Genomic DNA, 20,828 nt, shown 5'->3' on the forward strand with positions numbered 1-20,828 from the left:
ATTGATTGAAAGATGAATGGACACACTGGAACCCCGATGGCTTCAAAGCAAAATGTAGGGTTAGTACAGGTGACGGCAACAATGAAATTAACAATACAGATGCCAAACCAGACTAACCTGAGGTAAGACTAATGGCTATTTTCTTGGGGGCAGTGAGATACCACTATTCTCAACCATGAAGGAATGCCAGTAACCCTGTGGATAAGGTGAGATACCAGTAAGGAGGTGCAGTGAATGGCAAACACTGCAAATAGTAAGCAATTAATAGCATAGCAAGTCCTACCAGTGTGAACAGAAAAAAACAGTTTGTAAACAGGAGCGTGCTGCTTTGATGTGCTGTAGCAGATGTTGGAAGGCAGAATTTCCTGGATGTCAGTGGACACCAAGGTAACCCTGTACCGCCAGCACACAGACGCCTAAAGTCCCAGGGTGCTATACGGAAGTCTCTAGTCCAAGCACCACACTTCCCTATCCCCGACAGCACGAGGACGCCTAATCCAAAGTGTCTGGATTGATAATAAATTCCAAGGCAAAACAGCATGACGTAATCCAAACACAGTTGAAAACCAGTCCGTGTCAAAAACCGAGCAAGCAGGAAGAAGACAGGAAATCCTGAGGCAAGGGCGGGTCATAAACGGTCTTAGTTAGGCAACAATCCAGACAAGGGCAAGGCAAAAAGCGAAATCCAAGCCAGAAGTAGTCGAGATGAAAATCCAAGTGCAAACGCTACTGCCAAATGACGATCAGAAGCGCAGGCTAGCATTTCAGGGCAGGTTTTAACGGAGCATCTGATACGCGAGGCCCACGTGACTGCAGCTGCCTCGGTGGATGTGCTTGGAGACGCGTCATGCGCCACTGCCGCCATGGCAACCCCCAAATCGTGAGTGTGTGTGTATCGGTGACATCACTGTATGCGTGCCCGAGGCCGTATGCCGCCCAGCTTCCCTGACAGTATATGAGGGAGGGATATGCCGCCCCTTGCCTTGTTATGTGGTGATAACGATGGCTGCATCCTGACAGTATCCACCCCCAAGGGCAAACCGACACCCAGACCCCGGGAAGCAAGAAAACGGGACAACACGGCCAGAGCGTGGAGATTAGACTCAGATTCCCAAGTCCGGGCCTCGGGGCCATACCCCTTCCAGTCCACCAAAAACAAGTGAACACCACGGGAAACTTTGGTGTCAAGTATCGCGTTCACCTCATACTCCCCCACTCCCTGCACTAACACAGGAGGCGGACGGATAGGCAATCTGCTCTGATCCATGCATGGTTTAGCAGCGACACATGAAAAACCAGATTAATCTTCCATGACAGGGGCAAATCCAGTCGTACCACTAGCGGATTCATAACATCCTTGATTACATAAGGACCCATGAAACGTGGCACCAGACATTTACGGCCAGGTAAACGGAAGTGTTTGGTGGATAACCAAATCCGCATTCCAGAACTGTATGTAGGAGCTTGTCTGTGATGCCGTTCAGCATACTTCTTGGCCTGGTCTTGAGCCTGTGTTAGGTGGTGCCGAACATTGGTATGGAGGACAAATCCCGTAAACAGTTCTGCACAGCGGGACAGTCCGCAGCAGACCTGGGATCCAAAGGCTGGGTGCGTGGGTGCTGCCCATACAAAGCAAAAAAAGGAGAGGTGCCCGTGGATGCATGGGTTGAATTATTATAGGCAAATTCAGCAATCAATAGCACTGACAGCCATGTTTCCTGGTGTTGAAGTATAAGGCCCCTTAAATACTGCTCCATAGTAGCGCTCACCCGTTCTGTCTGCCCATCGGTTTGTGGATGGTCGGTGGTGGAATACCTCTCGTTGATGCCCAATGACTGTGCAAGGTGCCTCCAGAAACGGGAAGTGAATTGTGTCCCTCGGTCTGATATGATGACATCAGGAAGACCAAAGAACCGGAACACACTGTGTAGGAACATGTCAGCAGAAACTGGGGTGGAAGGTAGGTCTTGACATGGCATGAATAATGCCAACTTATTATAACTGTCCACAACCACCCAAATGGTATCATAACCACTAACCAAAGGTAGTTCACTCACAAAGTCCATGGTGATCATGGCCCAGGGGCGGGCAGGAACAGTTAATGGCTGCAGAAGACCCATGGGTTTAACAAGAGCGCTCTTGCACTGGGTGCAAATAGAACATGAGGCAATGTACTCTGCTACGTCCTTGTACATAGTCGGCCACCAGCACCAACGTTTGAGTAGTTCCAGCATCTTCCGTTGACCTGGGTGAGCCGCTAGACTAGAGTCATGACACCATGAAATGGTGGTGTAACGGGCACTGGAATCAGGCATGAAGACTTTGCCTGGACGTATGGTAAAGACTGGACAACGTCCATATTATAATCCTCTAAATCAGCTGGTTTGCAAGCCACCCATTGTTGGATCGCTGTCTTTAGTGAGGGCTTTAAGGTACAGGCGCAAACCACTTGATTCGGTAACAATAAACCACCGTCCTGGGACTGTGGTGCTGGATCCCCTTGGGTTCTGGAAAGCACATCAGCCTTGGAGTGCAAGGCCCCTGGATGATAAGTAATTTGTGCCAACGTGCATGTCGTGCTGTAGTGCATTTCAATGACTGTAAGGCTAACAGGTTTCAATGATCAGTATAAACCTGAACAGGAGTTTTTGTCCCAAGAAGATGAGGTCTCCAAACCGTAAAGGCCTCACAAACCGACAGGAGGTTCCACTCTGTAAAGTTATAGTTTTGTTCGTAGGGAGTGAGTTTCCGGTAATGAAAGGCCACCAGATGGAGAACACCGGAATCCAGACAATATTGGGACAAAACAGCACCTATGGTCACGTCAGAGGCATCGGCCTCGACAACAAACGGCTGTTCCAGGTTAGGGTGTTGTAGCACTGGAGCCAACGTAAACACGGTTTTAAGAGTGTCAAAGGACTTTTGTGCTTCAGTGGTCCAAATAAACTGCCATTTGCTGCTGGTTAGTGCAGTGAGGGGTAACAATGGTAGAGAACCCACAAATAAACCACCTATAAAAATTTGCAAAGCCTAATAAGGATTGTAAAGCATTCAAGGATGTAGGCGCGGGCCAGTCCAAGACTGCTTTGACTTTTGCTTTGCTCATCTTGATCCCATGGTCAGTGATGTCAAAACCTAAGAACTCTACTTCCGAGGCATGGAAGATGCACTTTTCCAACTTGGCATACAGCTGGTTGTCACGTAAACATTGTAGTACTTCAGAGACATGCTTTACATGGATGTCATAGGAGGGAAAGTAGATCAGAATATCGCCCAGGTAGACAAACACAAAATGATCAACCATATCTCGAAAGACATCATTGATAAGTGCTGAAAAGTAGCGGGGGCATTGCAAAGGCTGAACGGCATAACGAAGTACTCAAAAAGGCCAAAACAGGTCTTGAACGCTGTCTTCCATTCGTCCCCACTCCTGATTCGCACAAGATTGCAAGCTCCCCTAAGGTCTAGTTTTGTAAAGACCACTGAAAAGCCCAGTTGATCAAACAACACCGAAACCAACGGAATAGGGTACTGATTCCTTATCGTGACCGCATTCAGCTCTCGATAATCAATACAGGGTCTTAGGTCCCCCTCTTTCTTTGGTACGAAAAATAAGGGTGACGTAGCAGGGGAGCCGGACGGTCGGATAAAATCTAACTCCAAAGCCTTGTCAAGATACTCTTTGAGGACCTCGTCTTCTTTCTGTATGAGGGAATAAATCCTTCATGAAGGAACCGTTGCGCCTTCCACTAGATCTATTGGGAAATCATAAGGTCGATGAGGGGGGGGGGGATTTTCTCAGCCTCTCCCTTGCCAAAAACATCTTTATACTCTGCGTATTCCGGAGGCAGTGTTGTCGTGACTACCCCACCAATCACGGATGCTGAGGCCATCAAAAGCATAAGAAGGACTAGTGGAAGTTGTACCCAATGTGAACAGTGAGACCGGCATTGTTGTGAGGCAAAGGTCATTGAACCAGCACCCCAATCTATGGTAGGGTTATGCAGCATGAGCCTTGGCAAACCCAGGATGAGTCGGTGCTGAGGGGTGGAGATAACATCAGAATGGTCTTTTTGGATGTTCATGACCAAAGCGACTGTACACTCGGTCACCAGACCTGACAGGAGGGTAGTTGTTACGCTCACCTGGTCTCTGCGGAGGCGTTGGGGCACAGTTGCAGCCCTCCCGGGGGTGAGGTCACTCGGGTTTGACTTTGTCCTCTGCACTTATGTGGTGACTGGTGGTAATAGGTGATGCTGCTCAGGACTGCTCCTGCGTGGATAATAAGGGGCGTGAGTATGCCAGCTTGTGCGCCTGATCCCCTTCCAGACCCCTTCTCACGTGGTACCCGTGGGATGAGCTGTCCCTGGAAAGCTCACCTGTTGATTAGTTTTGGCAAGCACTCCGTCCTGCTGCTTCTGGCAGGAATGCTTGTATGATCTGGACCGAGTTCCTTCACTGGTCCCTTGCACGTGGTAGTCCAGTCCTGCTGCGACTAAGCAACTATACTTCGGGTAAGTGTTCCTTTTTGCCTTTGTCTTTCCTCGTCTGTTTTTGTTGTATTGTAAAGTTCATTGCCTTGTATTGTTGTCCGTTCCACTTTTGATGTTTGCTCTTTTGCTTTCTTCCCTTGCAGTTGATATTGCCGGCCTCGCAGAAGCTGCGGAGCTCGAGGCGACAGCCGGAGAGAATAAGGAACGAAGCTTGTCTTTCTTCTTCTACACAGGGTCCGAGTTCGTGGATGCAGAGTGCAGTACTGCGGCGTCGGGATCAAGATCACTGGATGTCAGGAGATGAGTCTGCAGATGAAGCGATGAAGCACCGGTTTCCGGGAGGCGAGTATGCAGGAGAACGCCTGGTTTCAAAGTTAAGTAAACTGGTCCGAGCGTCACGTTGCACGCAAGTGCACAGTAACACAAAGCACAGGCCTTAAGGATGGAGCAGCTTATATAGCTGAGCTTCTGAAGCCACGCCCACCACGTTCAGCCTGCCTGCCACACCCAATGAGTCAACACATGAGGATGTTCTCTGGAATAAAGGCTTTCAGCCCCTGGAAAGTTCTTGTAAAATAAAAGCACTCCTGCACTGAAATAAAGTAAAAGCAGTCCTCCACTGAAATAAAGTATTCCTGCTCACATATCTATATGAGCATGGTGCCAAAGGCGCCAGGACTGAGTCCAGCCAGGACCCCTGTGTTTATAGGTCCCAAAGGGACATAAGTGAGTCAAGTGACCCGTTGCTCCAATCACTAGATGGTGTGGTTTTGTGTTCTTGGGCCTGTGATCATGACAGCACTCCCCTCAAGGCCCTTCTCATGGGTGGTACCCCCCCCCGGTCCTGGTTTAGTGGGGTTATTGCGGTGGAACTGCCTGATTAATTGTGGAGCGTGGACATGCTCACTGGGTTCCCAGGTGCAATCTTGGAGTCCATAACCTTTCTAGTCTGTAAGGTAGTATAACTTGGACTGGACCATTTTAGCGTCTAGGATCCTTTTAACTTCTATTCTGGTTCTCCTTCAACTATTTCGAGATTTAGTGGAGTATCGATCTGCGCACCTGGTCTCAATGGTTTTAGGAGGGAGACATGAAACACCGAGTGGATCTGCATGTGGGCCGGTACTTCTAATTTCATGGCCGCAGGGTTGATCACAGCCTTGATAGTGTAGGGTCCCAGATATCTGGGACGGAACGCCTGTGGTCCTTTTAGGGGGATGTTTGTGGATGCTAACCAAACCTTGTCTCCGACTTCGTAGTTGGGAGCTTCCCTTCGGTGTCGATCCGCAAACTGCTTCTGTTTCTCTTTGGCTCTAGCAAGATGCTCTGCTACTTCCTTAAAAACCTGGGTGATGGTTTTGTGTAAGGTTGTTACAGCAGGCATTTCTAATGATTCGAGAGGGTCGAAACGGATGTCCGTGGATGTCGACCGTACACTATGTAGAATGGGCTTTGTCACGTACTGGTGTGAATGGAGTTGTTATATGCGTATTCTGCTAACCAAAGTATGTCCTTCCAGGTATCCTCGGTTTGTTGCAGCATACACCTTATGTATTGCTCGAGGGTCTGGTTAGTCCGTTCGGTCTGGCCGTCGGTTTGGGGGTGATGGCTTGTAGATAACCGGAGGTCGATTTTGGCAATTTTACAACACCTTTTCCAGAATGCAGAGACAAACTGAGTGCCTCGGTCTGATATCAATATTGATGGGAACCTGTGTAGCCGGATAATCTGTTCCAAAAACACAGTAGCCAGAGTAGAAGCAGTTGGGAGACCTTTCAGGAGAATAAAGTGGGCCATTTTGGAAAACAGATCTACAACGACTAAGATGGTATTGTATCCGTTACAGGAGGGAAGGTCTGTAATAAAATCCATTGATAGCGTATGCCAAGGTGCTGGGGGTACTTCTAAAGAAGAATGTAGCAGATCTGCAGGACTTTGTTTTTGGGACCTGTGTTGTGCACAGGTGCCACAGGTTGCGATGAAATGGACAATGTCCTTTTGCCAAGTTGGCCACCAGTAATTTTTCTTTATTTTAGCTTGGGTTTTGGCTATTCCCGGATGCCCTTCTACTAATGAATTGTGATAGTTTGCGATGTTTTGATTCTGTAATTTCTTATCCAGGATGTACAATCGTCCTTGGTAGTATGGTAGGTTGTCCACGATCATATACCGGTCTCCCTTCCCTAGCCATTCCTGTTGCACTGATGGACTCATCAAGTGTTGCTGGTCAGATTTTAAGTTGTCTAGAGTGGTGGTTGTGGCAATCACGCCTTGGATTCGTCCTTCAGGGATAATGGCCACAGGGTCTGGTGTAGTGAATGCCTCTTCTCCCTCACTCATGCGAGACAGGGCGTCCGCTTTTCCATTGCGTACTCCGGGTCTATAGGTGATGACGAAGTTGTATTCCGCAAAGAGGAGAGCCCAGCCGAGTTGGCGTGATAATTCCCCTTAGCTGTCTTCAAATATTGTAGATTGCGATGATCCATGACGACGGTGACTGTATGTCTAGTTCCAAGAAGATAAAGTCTCCAGGCTTTGAACGCTGCCTTAATTGCTAGCAGTTCTTTATCAGTGATTGCATAATTCAATTCAGGGGCTGAAAACTTGTGAGACCAGAATGCCACAGTATGCAACTGACCTGTTTCGGGGTCACGTTGTGACAGGACTGCTCCCATTGCCAGGTTGGAAGCATCCATTTCGACCACATATGGTAGTTCTGGTCGAGGATGCCGTAGAATTGGTGCTGTGGTAAATGCTTGTTTTAGCTCCTGGAAGGCTTTCTCTGCCTCTGCAGACCAATTAAATTGTTTATTTTTCCATAGTAAAGAGGTTATTGGGTGGACGATCTGGGAGAACCCAGGAATGAACCAGCGATAAAAGTTAGCGAACCCGAGTACACTCTGTAATCCCTTTATGGATGTCAGTGAGGGCCAGTTAAGGATAGCGTATGCCTTGCGCGTGTCCATGCGTAAGCCCCGTGGTGTGAGAATAAAGCCGAGGTATTCTACCTCTATCACATGAAAGAAGCATTTCTCCAATTTGGCATATAGCCAGTCTTGCCGCAGTTTCTCCAAAACTGCCCGGACATGGTTGACGTGGTCCTCCTTGGTGGTCGAATAGATAAGAATGTCATCAATATAGACAAGAGCGCAGACGTGCAACGGTTCGCGGAGCACGTCATTCATGAAAAATTGGAACGCCGCTGGGGCATTACATAGTCCAAAGGGCATAACTTGATATTCATAAAGGCCACATTTCGTGCGAAAGGCCATCTTCCACTCGTCTCCTTTTTTGACTCTTACTAAATGGTAGGCCCCTCGTAAGTCTAGTTTTGTATATAGATTTTTTATACGGTTTGTTTAAACCTTTAAAATATTTACACACATCAACAAACAACAAATAACATGCATCCCACATCATCAACTCCGCTCCCCCGAGCCAGGTCCATCCAAGTACATTATTCCCCAATGATCCTTTGGCCGCGACTCAATTCCTAAACTCCGGAGACCATACCTAGCCGATGTTCAATTATCATTAAAAAGTGCGCCAGTGGAATTAACAATTTTGGGTCAATTATGTTTTGTATATATCTGAGCATTTTTGACTTGATCCAAGAGCTCGGGGATAAGCGGTAACGGGTACCGGTTCTTTACCGTGATCTGGTTAAGTGCTCTGTAGTCCATGCAAGTTCTCAGGTCTCGCTCCTTTTTAGGCACAAAAAAGAGGGGCGAGGATGCAGGGGACTTGGACGGACGAATGAAGCCATTTGCCAGATACTGATTGAGGTAGGTTTTTAGATGCTTGTTTTCCTGTTGTGTTAGGGCGTGAATCCGACTCCAAGGAACTTGATCTACAGGTACCAGATCAATTTGGCAGTCATATGGTCTGTGCGGTGGTAGGGTGTTCGCTTGCTCTTTTTGAAAGACATCTTGGTAATCCAGGTATTCAGGTGGTAGTGAACTGGTGAGGCCCAGTATAGTTTCTTTCTTCGACGAACCTGGGTTGGAAAGACCTTTTAATGAGAATCCCTTGCTATAACAGGTGTCGGCACAGTCTTGGGGAAAGGTCAGAATTTGTTTACGCCAGTCAATCCTGGGATTGTGGGTCTCCAGCCAGGGCATTCCCAATATCATCTGGAACTGAGGAGCGCTGATGAGATCGAAGGTGATGTCCTCTCCCAATATCATCTGGAACTGAGGAGCGCTGATGAGATCGAAGGTGATGTCCTCTTGGTGACCGTCCTGACACAGAAGCGTGACCTTCTCGGCATAATGCGTCACTGGGCCGGATGATAGCTGAGATCCATCAACTGCTGTGACGTTTTCCGAAACCTGCTTCTGTCGGAGAGGAATGCCTATCCGGGTAGCCAGATCTTGGTCCATGTAACTTCCCACAGCCCCACTGTCAATGTATGCCTCCAACGCATGTATTTTAGACGGTTGCTTGTGGTTTACCAGGAGCACAGGGATGACTAGATGTGAGGTCTGTATAGGTTCCTTTTCCCTGCTCGACAAGTGGACCCCTACGCTTGCCGGGCATTGTAGTTTCCAGAGTCCTGTTTTTCTTCTTCACCCTTGTCAGTTGCTCCAACTGCTTTCCTGGGTGGTTTCACCAGGCATTCTCCGAGATAGTGACCTGCCTTACCACAGTACAAACCAAAGGTGCTGCTGTCTCCTTTTCTCCCTTTCTGCCTCGGTGAGTGGGCTCTGCAAGCCTCTGATTTGCATTGGCTCAGACTGATAGTGTGATTTGGTTTGATTCTCACGGGGGTCGCACATAGACCGACCGCCCCTCGGCCTTGGCCCGATCCATCTTCCCATTCTGCAATCTGTGATCGAGCTGCACTGTCAGGTCGATGTATTCAGCACATCTTTCCGGGGGATTACTACTTGGGCTAATACGTCCTTAAGTTCCCCTCGCAAGCCTCAGTAAAAGAACATAGTTCTTTTCTCCTCTGGCCAGTTAGTTTGTGCTATCAGACGATTGAAGGAAGCGATATATGTTAGTAGGTCTTGATTACCCTGTTGTGATAAAAGTTCATTGTCCAGAGCTCTCCCTCGAGTATGCCGTACAAATAGTTTCTCCATTTCACGCTGGAAACCTCTGAAGTCTCGAAGCAAAGGATCATCCTGGTTTACCAAGGGTATTGACGAGTCCGTTGCACTACCTCCCAAATATGAGTGTACAAATGCCACTCTCGCTTGATCGTTGGGGAATGCCCCAGGTCTGCACAGGAAATGTAGGCGACATTGATTCATAAAGATGGCGTACTTTTTTTAATCGCCTGTGAAGCATTCTGATGGGGCCAAGGGTACCCCCCCTGGAAGAACCACCTGTACTGGCATGGGCTGTGGAAGCGCGGCAGGAGGGGGCATACCCCGGCAGTGGGACCTGGCCTGCCTGTGCCTGGAGCATTTGCCTTGCTAGTTTATCTGTCCGCTCCCAATTCACAATTAGATCCCTCCTTAGGGCATTGGTTTCCTGTCTTGAGGCATGAACTTCAGCCCGTAACTCTCCCAGTAATCAAGCCAACTGGTTTGTTTCAGAAGTTTCCATAATGCCCAGGCAGAGATTCGAAGAGGCTTTGCGTACTGTTACACTCACCTGGTATCTGCAGAGACGTTGGGGCACGGTTGCAGCCCTCCCGGGGGTGAGGTCGCTCGGGTCCGACTTCGCCCTCTGCGCTTATGTGGTGACTGGTGGTAATAGGTGATGCTGCTCGGTACTGCTCCTGCATGGAGAATAGGGGGCGTGAGTCTGCCAGCTTGTGCGCCTGATCCCCTTCCAGACCCATTCTCCCAAACCGTGGTACCCGTGGGATGCGCTGTCCCTGGAAAGCTCACCTGTTGATTAGTTTTGGCGAGCACTCCGTCCTGCTGCTTCTGGCAGGGGCGCTTGTATGATCAGGACCGAGTTCACTGGTCCCTTGCACGTGGTAGTCCAGTCCTGCTGCGACTAAGCCACTATACTTCAGGTAAGTGTTCCTGTTTGCTTTTGTCTTTCCTCGTCTGTTTTTGTTGTATTGTAAAAGTTTGTTGTCTTGTATTGCTGTCCGTTCCACTTTTGATGTTTGCTCTTTTGCTTTCTTCCCTTGCAGCTGATGTTGCCGGCCTGGCAGAAGCTGCGGAGCTCGAGGCGACAGCCGGAGGGAATGAGGAACAAAGCTTGTCTTTCTTCTTCTTCACAGGGTCCGAGTTCGTGGATGCAGAGTGCGGTGCTGTGGTGTCGGGATCAAGATAACTGGATGTCAGGAGATGAGTCTGCAGATGATGCGATGAAGCACTGGCTTCCTGGAGGTGAGTATGCAGGAGAACACCTGGTATCAAAGGTAAGTAAACAGGTCCAAGCGGCGGTGAGCGTCACGTTGCAAGCGAGTACACAGCAACATGAAGCACCGGCCTTAACGATGGCGCAGCTTATATAGCGCAGCTTCTGAAGCCACACCCACCAGGTTCAGCCTGCCTGCCACACCCAATGAGTCAGCACATGAAGACCAGGCCTAGGGAGCCACACCCAATGAGTCAGCGCATGAGGATGTTCTCTGGAATAAAGGCTTTCAGATCCTGGAAAGTTCTTGTAAAATAAAAGCACTCCTGCACTGAAATAAAGTAAAACTACTCCTGCACTGAAATAAAATGTTCCTGCTCACATCTCTATATGAGCCTTTCACCAAAGGTGCCAGAACTGAGTCCAGCCAGGGCCCCTGTGTTTATAGGTCCCAAAGGGACCCATTGCCCCCATCACTAGATGGTGTTGCTTTTGTGTTCTGGGGCCTGTCGCCATGACAGTAGTACCATGCACAGCATTGACCACTTCTGGGTGTTCTTTGGGAAGAAGTGGTATATTGCACTCTTGGACGTATTGTGCATCAATGTAATTACCGGTTGCTCCGGAATCCAAAACAGCCTCGGCTTGCCAAGGAACTCCCTCTGGATAGACAAGGGTGGTACTCGCAGTTAATGGAACAGAAACGCTGGACCCCCAAGGGGTTCTGCTCGGCATAGGGGATCCCACTATTGCCAGGCTCTGGCATTTCCACGCTTCATGGGTTTCTTGGGGCACGTTTGCAGGTAATGGCCAGACAAACCACAATAGAAACATAGGTTGTTCTTCTTGCGGTTTTCCCTTTTGTCTATAGACAAGGGACCCCGGACAGCCCCTCTCTGTTATCCGTGACCGGACTTGGTAAAGCAGTCAGAAGAGACAGCGGGCCTCTTGTTTCCCCTTTTCTCTTGGCCTTATGAGTGTCGATTTGGAGGACCAGATCCAGAAAGTCAGGAAAAGAGGAAGGGACAACAGTGACGGTGGCAATTACATCCTTGAGGGAATCCGACAAGCCTTTGTAGAATAGCGCTGCCTTCTTCTCCTCAGGCCACAAAGTCTCAGCAACCAGCTGATTAAACTTAGCGAGATAAGATAAGAGTGAGGCGTCACCTTGTTGCAAATTGAGAAGCTCCAGGTCTGTGGCTTTGGATTTGTACCTGGTGTCGAAGATCTGGTTCATGGCGTTAAATAATGCATCGCAGTCAAACAATAACAGACTCCCTTGTTCCAACAATAGGTTAGCCCAAACCGCAGCCGTGCCAACCAGGTTTGACAGCACGAAGGCCCCCTTGGTGGTAGAGTCAGGAAAGGATGATGGGGGGCATAAAAAGTGCAATCTGCATTGATTAATGAACGTTCTGTAGGCTTTGGGATTACATGTAAAACGTTCAGGAGGAGCCAAAGGAAACTGTGCTGCCATGTACACAGGTACCTTGTCTAGGTGAGCCTGAGCTCCGGCTGAACCCGAGCCGGAAGCCGTGACGGGAACCGGAGACTCATTCCCACTTGCCCGTAAGCCAGCCTGCAGCTCGTCAATGCAGCGATGAGTGGCATTATGTGCTGCTGTCATATCAGTACGCAAATCGGCCACCAGCTGGACCAGTGTAGCAAAAGGGTCAGCAGCTGTGTCCATAGGATGACCTCTGAGTCTGACAGGAAACCAAAACCAGTCCCATTGGTGGAATGTTGAACTCGTCGGGTAGGGGACGAATTCTTCCGACCAATGTAACTCTCAGGAGTACAAAAGAAGAGACTGAGGATTCAATTGATTGAAAGATGAATGGACACCCTGGAACCCCGATGGCTGCAAAGGAAAATGTAGGATTACTACAGGTGACGGCAACAGTGAAATTAACAATACAGATGCCAAACCAGACTAACTGGGGGTAAGACGAAAGGCTCTTTTCTTGGGGGCAGTGAGATGCCACTATTCTCAACCATGAAGGAATGCCAGTAACCCTGTGGATAAGGCGAGGTACCAGTAAGGAGGTGCATTGAATGGCAAACACTGCAACTAGTACTGGTAAGCAATTAATAGCATAGGAAGTCTTACCAGTGGGAACAGAAAAAAACAGTTTGCAGACAGGAGCGTGCTGCTTTGATGTACTGTAGCAGATGTTCGAAGGCGTAATTTCCTGGATGTCAGTGGATACCAAGGTAACCCTGTACTGCCGGCACGCGGCCGACTAAAGTCCCAGGGTGCTATACGGAAGTCTCTAGTCCAAGCACCACACTTCTCTATCTCCGACGGCACAAGGACGCCTAATCCAAAGAGTCTGGATTGATAACAAGTTCCAAGGCAAAACAGCAAGACGTAATCCAAACACAGGTGAAATCCAGTCCGTGTCAAAAACTGAGCGAGCAGGAAGTAGACAGGAAATCGTGAGGCAAGGGCGGGTCGTAAACAGTCCGAGGTAGGCAACAGAAAGGCAGAAATCCATACCAGGGCAAGGCAAAAAGCGAAATCCAGTAAACAAGCCCGAAGTAGGCAAGATGAAAATCCAAGTCCAAACGCTACTGCCGACTGACGATCAGAAGCGCCGGCTAGCATTTCGGTGCGGGCTTTAACGGAGCACCTGATACGCGAGGCCCACGTGACTGTAGCTGCCTCAGAGGACGTGCTTGGAGATGCGTCATGTGCCACTGCCGCAATGGCAACCCCCAACGTGCACAAAAAGAAGTGCCGTGACGGGGAAAGCCATGTGTGTGTGTATATCGGTGACAGCACTGTATGCCGCCCAGCTTCCCCGACAGTATACGAGGTAGGGATCTACTGCCCCTTGCCTGGTTACGTGGTGATAACGATGGCTGTATCCTGACACCTGTTGAAGGGTGCGATCTCTCCTCATCCATAGAGCATCCTGTGTTTTTGTATCATCGCAGTGTACAATCAACTAATCCATAATAAGTTTATCGGCGACATCACCAAAAGCATAAATATTGTCCAATTATGTTAAGGCTTTTATGAAACAGATGCGTATGGAGACTGGAGTCCCATAACTTTTGAAGTTCTAGATCTATATAAGGAGTCTTTCAAGCTTGGCATCAGATGGGCCAGAGCTTCCTGTTACTTGTCTGTATAATTTTTGCCATTAGGCATCCTTGCTAGATCTGTGAGTGCGAACAGTCACTGTGCATCAGAGCTCAGGGTGCTGCGAAGCAGTGTGGACTTGCAATCTGGAGAGAAGTTAGTGACGTCAATGGCCTCTAAATATGTCTGAAACTGGGACTGCCATTGTGCCCATAGAAATGTGGGCTCACCTGGGGACTGAGGGAATATCAGCAGTGGAGCAAAGCCATGTAGGGCTGGATGTGCAAGAAAACACCCTAGGAATATGTGAAAGAGGCGAAAGTAGTATTAAGGTGGATGCCAGTAGGATGCTGCTCCATGAGGGGAAAGATTACACCTGAACAACCTCGTCACCACTCTGGTGGTTAGAGAAGTTGCCAGGCCTGAAAGAAATTCTTAAAAATCCCACTGGATCTGCATGGGCGAGTCACTTAGTTTATATAATTTGCCCTAGAGGAAATGCACTTGCCCCATGGTGACGGATGACAACATATTTACCAGTGCTTTCTGTAAAATGGTGCAGGTCACCATAAGTACACTTCATATTTGTTTCAATGTTGCCACCCAAAACCAGCCATGCACAGTGAAACTTTAATTTGCCATTTACTGCAAAGACCTTTTGTTTGAAGTAAATGTAAAATAAAGGTTTCATACATCCACATACACATTAGCAAGGTCGAGTATCATGTAAATGTTCCTCGCTCTACATATACTCTACATATAATCTTCTTGCCAATGCGAGTGCGCTAGTAGATTTTGCGAGTTATGGTGGCAATCCACTGGATTACATGCAACAAAAAGTACATTGATATTTTATTTGTATCACGCTCATACACAAGTATTTCAGAGCGCGACGAGGCAAGGTAGGGGAAGAAGGGAGGACAAAAACAACGATCTTACTACGCCTAGTGACATTGAGAACCCGCAAATTCATGGGAGAGGGGTGGAAAGTGCTGGGCAAAAATAAGAATAAGTAAATAAAACATTAATAAATAAATAACAAAAAGCAACAGTGGTAGTGCAGCCAGCAAGTGGCAAGTGCTAGGAATAAGGCAACAGACAAGGTTTGTCGGAATAATTGCAGAAAAAGAAAGGGGGGCTGCAGGGTTACAGATACAGACCCCAGTGTAAGGGATTGCCTGGAGGCAGTGCAGGTGGGTGGCAGGGTGAGCAGGTACCTGGGCCCTAAAGACAGAACAGATCTCCTCTCCCCTGTTGGAGGGAAGGCAGAAGCAAAGATGAAGGTCTTATGGTGCTTCTGGAACCGGAGATGGTTCTCCTCAAGTTTCAGAGTGGCAGGGAGGCTGTTCCTGTCATGAACTTCAGATCACGCCCCTTTTGGACCTCCTGGTCCTTGTCTCAACGGGGCTTGCATTCCGTACTACTTCCAACATGGCCGTCCAGAGCTGAAGCCCTTGCTCGCTCCATGCGCTGAACGTGGCGTGGTCTATTTATAGACCACGCCTTCCGCGGCTCTGTGCGTCTCAATGCTATTGCAGAGTAGCCCAGACGTGTGTTCGTAGCTCGCTGTATTGTTTCCCTTGTCCCGGTCCTATTACCCATTCCTTTTCCTTTCCCCCTTCCTGGTTCCAAGCTTTTCTAGCCTTTTCCAGTCTCCCGGATTTCTGGACTCCTTGATCCCGGAACTAAACGCAACCTGGAACCGGACGAATCTCGAGCAGCACTGTTCAAGACCAGGAGTGCTCGCAAGAAGGCAGCGATCGAAGTCACCGGCAAACATCGGACCCAGGTGAGAAGGGGGGAACTCCTTGACAGTTCCAGGTGGAGGGCCCAGCCAAAGACAGAGATCTACCCCCAGCACGTTTCTTAGAAAAAGGAATGACCATGAGGGAATTAAAGGTGGAGGAGTGAAGGGCTCGGGAGGGAAGGTATTTACCGAGGTTCAGCTGAAGGTATTTTGGACCCAGGCCCCAGAAAGCCTTGTGGACAATGCAAAGGCTCTTGAATTTAATCCTTGCAGCCACTGGGAGCCAGTGAAGAGATTTCAGGGCTGGAGATATACGATCCCAGGGCTTGAGGCCAAGGACAAGTCACGCAATCCTGTTTGGATAAGTTGCAAAGGGCGGAGAGTAGAAGCAGGTAGATTTAGAAAGAAGCTGTTGCAATAGTCCAACCTTGAGAGGACCAGGGCTCAAGAGACTGTGAGCTTCTGGAGGAAGGAGAGGAAAGGCAGAGTACCTCTGAGGAGGTGCAGTAGGAAATTTGGTGTTTTTGAGACATCAGAGATGTGGGGAGAGAAGGAAAGCACGGAGTCAAAGATTACCCCGAGGTTCTTGGGCTCACAGGCAGAGGTGGGAGGAGGGCCAAGGGAGGCCGGCCAAAGAGTGACAGGAAAGGAGGGTGAAGGTGTGCCATTGAGAAGGAACTCAGTCTTGCTGACATTCAGGCAGAGATCGTTGGCGGCACACCAATCTTGAATGGCAAATAGGCAGTCAGAGATTGGAGAAGAAGAGGTGGCTGAGGGAAGCCTGAAAATGAGCTTAGTGTCGTCAGCATAGCACTGGAAATTTGAGCAGAAAATGGCAATGCGGTGGGCGAGAGTTGCCAGGTATTGGTTAAAGAGCCAGGGTGAGAGGTTGAACCCCTGGAGAACACCGCAGGTAGAGAGGGAGATACAGGAAATGAAGGACCCAAGTTGGACCTGGGAGGGTCGATCAGAGAGAAAAGAGGTCAGCCAGGCCAGAGCTTGATTGGTGATGCCCAGGTTGTCACAGAGACGGTTGAGCAGAATGGTATGGTTGACCGAAGGCAGAAGAGAGATCGAGTAGGAGGAGGACAGAGGGAATGTTAAGAGTCAAGGTTGGAGAGCAAGTCTTCAAGGCTGTTCAGGAGAGCAGTTTCCATGCTTCTGGCAGCTCTAAAGCCAGACTTATGGTCGTGGAGAATAGGCAGTGGGACTAAAGAACCCAGTTTATGTAAATGTGAACAAAACTCCTTACGATACCCCAGCACCCCAGACCGGCACTGTGGGCGCTCTGCTTGCATGCCTTTCTGTCCCTTCGCGCCTAAAAGGTCCACACTTAGTTCGAGTCTCTCTCTGCATGTGCCAACATGGGACAGGAAAGGGAGAGAGAATGCTGGGGCAGTAAGGGAGGAGGGCAGGGAAACAAATTATTGCAGTCACTTCATTAAAACATTTACTTCAGTTCAAATACACGTAATGGGAATACATCATACATAAGGCCCAATGTGAAGTACTATCATTAAGCATCATACAACATAACTATACCTGGACATGAAAAATGTAAACGAGAATCTGGTGTCCTGGCTACAATACCGACCTTTGTACTAGAAGAAGGTAATATTGTGGAGGCGCTTTAGGTGAAACAGTGTTGATTAAATGTATTAATGTCACGATTTAAAGGGAACAGAGAATGGCCATGTTGAACGAGTTGAGATAACAAACATTAAGACGGCGTATTTTAAAAGATAGGGTACGAGGTTGGTAGTCTCGTTTGCTTGTACTTTTAGCCTGTAATCGAATGGCCTTTTTACTGCCTTCATAGTAGTGGAATGAAAAACAGGATTTTTAACTCTGAAAATGGCTTTCCGTGCGGTTCTCTCCTCGCCTTACTGAAAAGAATATATACACGTGTCTACACGGTCCGTGTACTCTTTTTCAAAACAATCCAACCGCCCCTGCGCCGAACAACGATTGAAAACTGAGGTTTGTGCTGTGACAAACAAAATACTTGAGGTTTTTCTCCCTCGGAGCTGCAGATGCGAACGCACTCTGCTGCTGCTGCTGCTTTCCCTGTGTGTTGTACAGCCCCTCCCGCCTGCAGCGGTGGTTCCTGCTCTGACCTGCATTTCAGTGGAGACGGGAGCTTGGGCTGCAGCATCCTAGTATAAGGGGAGAAATGCAGAGATTGGGGGCGCGCAGATCCATCTTGAAAGGTGTACAGTAGCTCGCACTGCCCTCATTCTCCTTTAAGGCAAACAGTGACCTGCCTGCTGCTGGAGGAGGGGCGGCTTCCTGAGAGTCAGGTGCGTGTCTGAGGGGATGATGTCATCTCCATAACTAGGGGGGGAGAGAGAGAGAGAGAGAGAGAGAGAGAGAGAAGGGGGCAATCACGCAGATGAGAGAGAGAGAGAGAGAGATGCTCGTAATTGCTGGGCTCCAGCCTGAATTTTCCGGACCTGCTTCACTATTCTGCTGTCTGTGAGTATCAATGAGCAACCCCCAATCCATTACCCCATCCCCCATCTTCCAGTACCGCTGGAAACGTTGACACTGTGAAGGTGACACTGTCCGTGTGCGCAAGTTGGGGGTGTCAAGTCGTCTGTAGGTTCTGGGAGGTGGAGAAGAAGGTGGGAGGAGTTGTCCTTTGCAGTTAACACCGAGTCTGCTTTTTATACCGTCGTTCTGGCCACGCAATTGTAAACATGCAGCGTTGTTGTCATTAATGGCTGCACTTACGGAATAGGAAGTTTACTCAGCCTATTGCATTCCACTGGGTTGCTGGCTCGGCCACACTGGCGTTCTCTTGCCTTATCTCAAGGACTTTAACACCCTATGCGAGCCTACGAAGCTATCGAGTAGTGCCCGTTTCCTATTTATTGCTGACGTGAATTCACGTTTGCCCATTAAAGAACCGTGGTGAATCGTACTGCATAATCTCGCTGTGCTCGTTATATTTGTTGGTACGGATTTGTCAAGCAGTATTTAAACCGTATTTCAATCTGTGGCATGTGGAGTAACAACGTTGGCAAATGCCGCCGAACTGCAGGATGCTATGGTAGAAGGAAAAGGGTGGACTAAGGCATTAAGGCTGCGAGATCAGAAGTGATTGGGGGTTGGGGGTTTGGGGGGTAAGGTCTTGCCGTCTAGTGAAATGGGTCTTCAAGGCAGCGAAGCAAGAAGTGTTGCAGGGCGAAAGGGGCTTTTGTTAAGACTTGTGAATGTTACGGTACGTATGTATGTATATGTGTGTATCATGTTAAAACCTACTGCCTACAAGTGAGTTCATTAGGTGTTGTGCTGGCATGTAGTCTGATGAAAGTGACAGAACCTCTGCTCCCCTGCTTGGTTGGGTTGTTTAAGGATAATGCCCAGTGACATAATACCACGTGAGGGACTTGAGCAGTAGTGAAAATGAAAGCTTTAAAGGCGTTCAACCACACTAGCACCATCGCCCTGGTATCTTATATCACCTAGAGTATGACTATGTGTTTCGGTTCCAATTTAAAAATTAAACTCATGAGTAGTTTTGAGAAATGTATTGAAATGCGTGCATGAAAACCCGTGCAGGCAAACGCATATGTTTTTACAGTTCGTTGTGTAAAACATGAACCAGCTGCAACATCTTCCCAGCCATTACGTAAAGAAGCAATTGGCAATGTCGAAACTGTTGGCTTTGCGAATACTTGTTTTTAACGACTTAAGTGCACAGTGCTTATAAATCCAGTGGCTGAAGGAAGACCTGCTTAAGACATTTTTATTACACTTGCAGCGGGTTGACAACTCCAATTAAGTCATCAGGCCTCATTATGAGTGTGCAGGCACTGGCACACTTCAGGTTTGCTGGTAGGGTGGTAGATTTATCTCCAGTTCTGAGCTGGAGACATAACCGCCACTGTATCAGCAAAAACTGCCAGTATTACGGCACGATAATACCTCTGCCAGTAAAGCCGGCAAATCTCCCCCCCCCCATGGTGTCCTGTGGGACTGCAAGGAATGGGGATTTACTAGCCTTTCCACCACATGGAATCTGCCGGTAGTTTCAGCAGACCAAGTGGCTGTTGTGATCTGTCCCAGCACGGTGGCGGCCGGGGGACAGAATGTGAGAGGCCGCAGAGGTGGGCCGTAGTGGCGCAGCTCCGGTGGAAGCTAGTAAAAAAAACACACACGTTGCTGGTTGCTCTGCCCCGGAACTGCCTCCTTTTCGCAGGGGTGGGGCTTTTATTTAGACACCCTGCATCACCGCATAGCGGGACGCAGGGCGGATACAACATTCCTCCTTTATTTCAACTTGAATCAATTAACAAAGCATATCACGTATACTTGCGAATACTCAAACTACAAATAGGGCGCTTCCCATTATTAGAGTCCTCGTGGGGCTGATTACCACACATAGTCTTGGAGCCGAGCTGGCGGCTTGGTGGCACTTCTCAAACCATATCCCCCACCCCTGGTACTGGGCCCCACGGTCTCATTGGGTGTCTCACCTTCAGTGTCCGGCTCACCCCTTTCTGGTTCATTCCACAGCTCCCATGTTCTTTCATCCGCTTCTTCTTCACCATGCGGGCGTTCAGGTTCTCTATCACTCGGCAGGTGGTCGTCGTCTTCCTGGGGACAGTCGCTGTCGGTCCATAGGTTGCTTGGCACGGCCTTGAACCACAACGTATTTCGTGTCACTTGTTGGTGTCCTCTTTGTACGGTTATCATGGTTCCTTGTCTCTTGCTGACGGTCCATGGGGCGGCCTCATAGCGAGAGTCCAGCTTGGATTTCGTCGGATTCCGCAGCATGATCACCTGGTCACCCACCCGGTGGTTGGATTGTTTCGCCCTCCTCTTGGCACTCATGTGCGCGTTGGCTCCAGTTCTCCTTTCTTCTGTTCGCTCATTGTCAATCCTGTCCGGGCTTCTGTTGGGGTGGTGCGGTATGGAAGACTTTATGACTGTGCCAAACATCAGGTCCGCCGGCGGGACGCCAGTCGTGCTGTGAGGTGTGACCCTATAGTTTCGCAAAAAACGATATAGGTCAATTTGCCACAGACTAGCATTTGCTCTTGATAGCCTCATGATCTTGTTGAGTGTTCTCATAAATCGTTCTACGTCCCCATTCGCCTGTGGCCACCTTGGCATGATGTGGTGGTAACATATGTTTAGTTCTTGCAGGTATTGCTTAAACTCCTCCCCTTGGAATGGTGGGCCATTGTCACTCTTGATTCTTGTGGGCAGTCCGTGCGTCGCAAAC

At 48.9% G+C, this 20,828-nt stretch overlaps 1 protein-coding gene and 1 long non-coding RNA gene across 7 annotated transcripts in view; one reads left to right on the top strand and one right to left on the bottom strand.

The window, feature by feature from the left end:
• Nucleotides 1-20,828, bottom strand: part of LOC138472489 (uncharacterized) — a 273,916-nt gene that overhangs the window by 112,022 nt on the left and 141,066 nt on the right. The gene's annotated exons all lie outside the window — the stretch shown is intronic.
• The window catches only part of USP54 (ubiquitin specific peptidase 54), a 2,840,272-nt gene continuing 2,837,145 nt past the window's right edge, over nucleotides 17,702-20,828 (top strand). For 5 of the 6 annotated variants that reach the window (XM_069610692.1, XM_069610695.1, XM_069610696.1 and 2 more), the window contains exon 1: nucleotides 17,919-18,070. The gene's annotated coding sequence lies outside the window, so the exon portion shown is untranslated. Of the gene's footprint in view, nucleotides 17,896-17,918; nucleotides 18,071-20,828 lie in introns of those variants that run through there. The other variant, XM_069610693.1, reaches the window with a different exon arrangement.

This window comes from Ambystoma mexicanum, chromosome 8 (assembly GCF_040938575.1).
Source record: "Ambystoma mexicanum isolate Mex_15411 chromosome 8, UKY_AmexF1_1, whole genome shotgun sequence".
NCBI lineage: Eukaryota > Metazoa > Chordata > Amphibia > Caudata > Ambystomatidae > Ambystoma > Ambystoma mexicanum.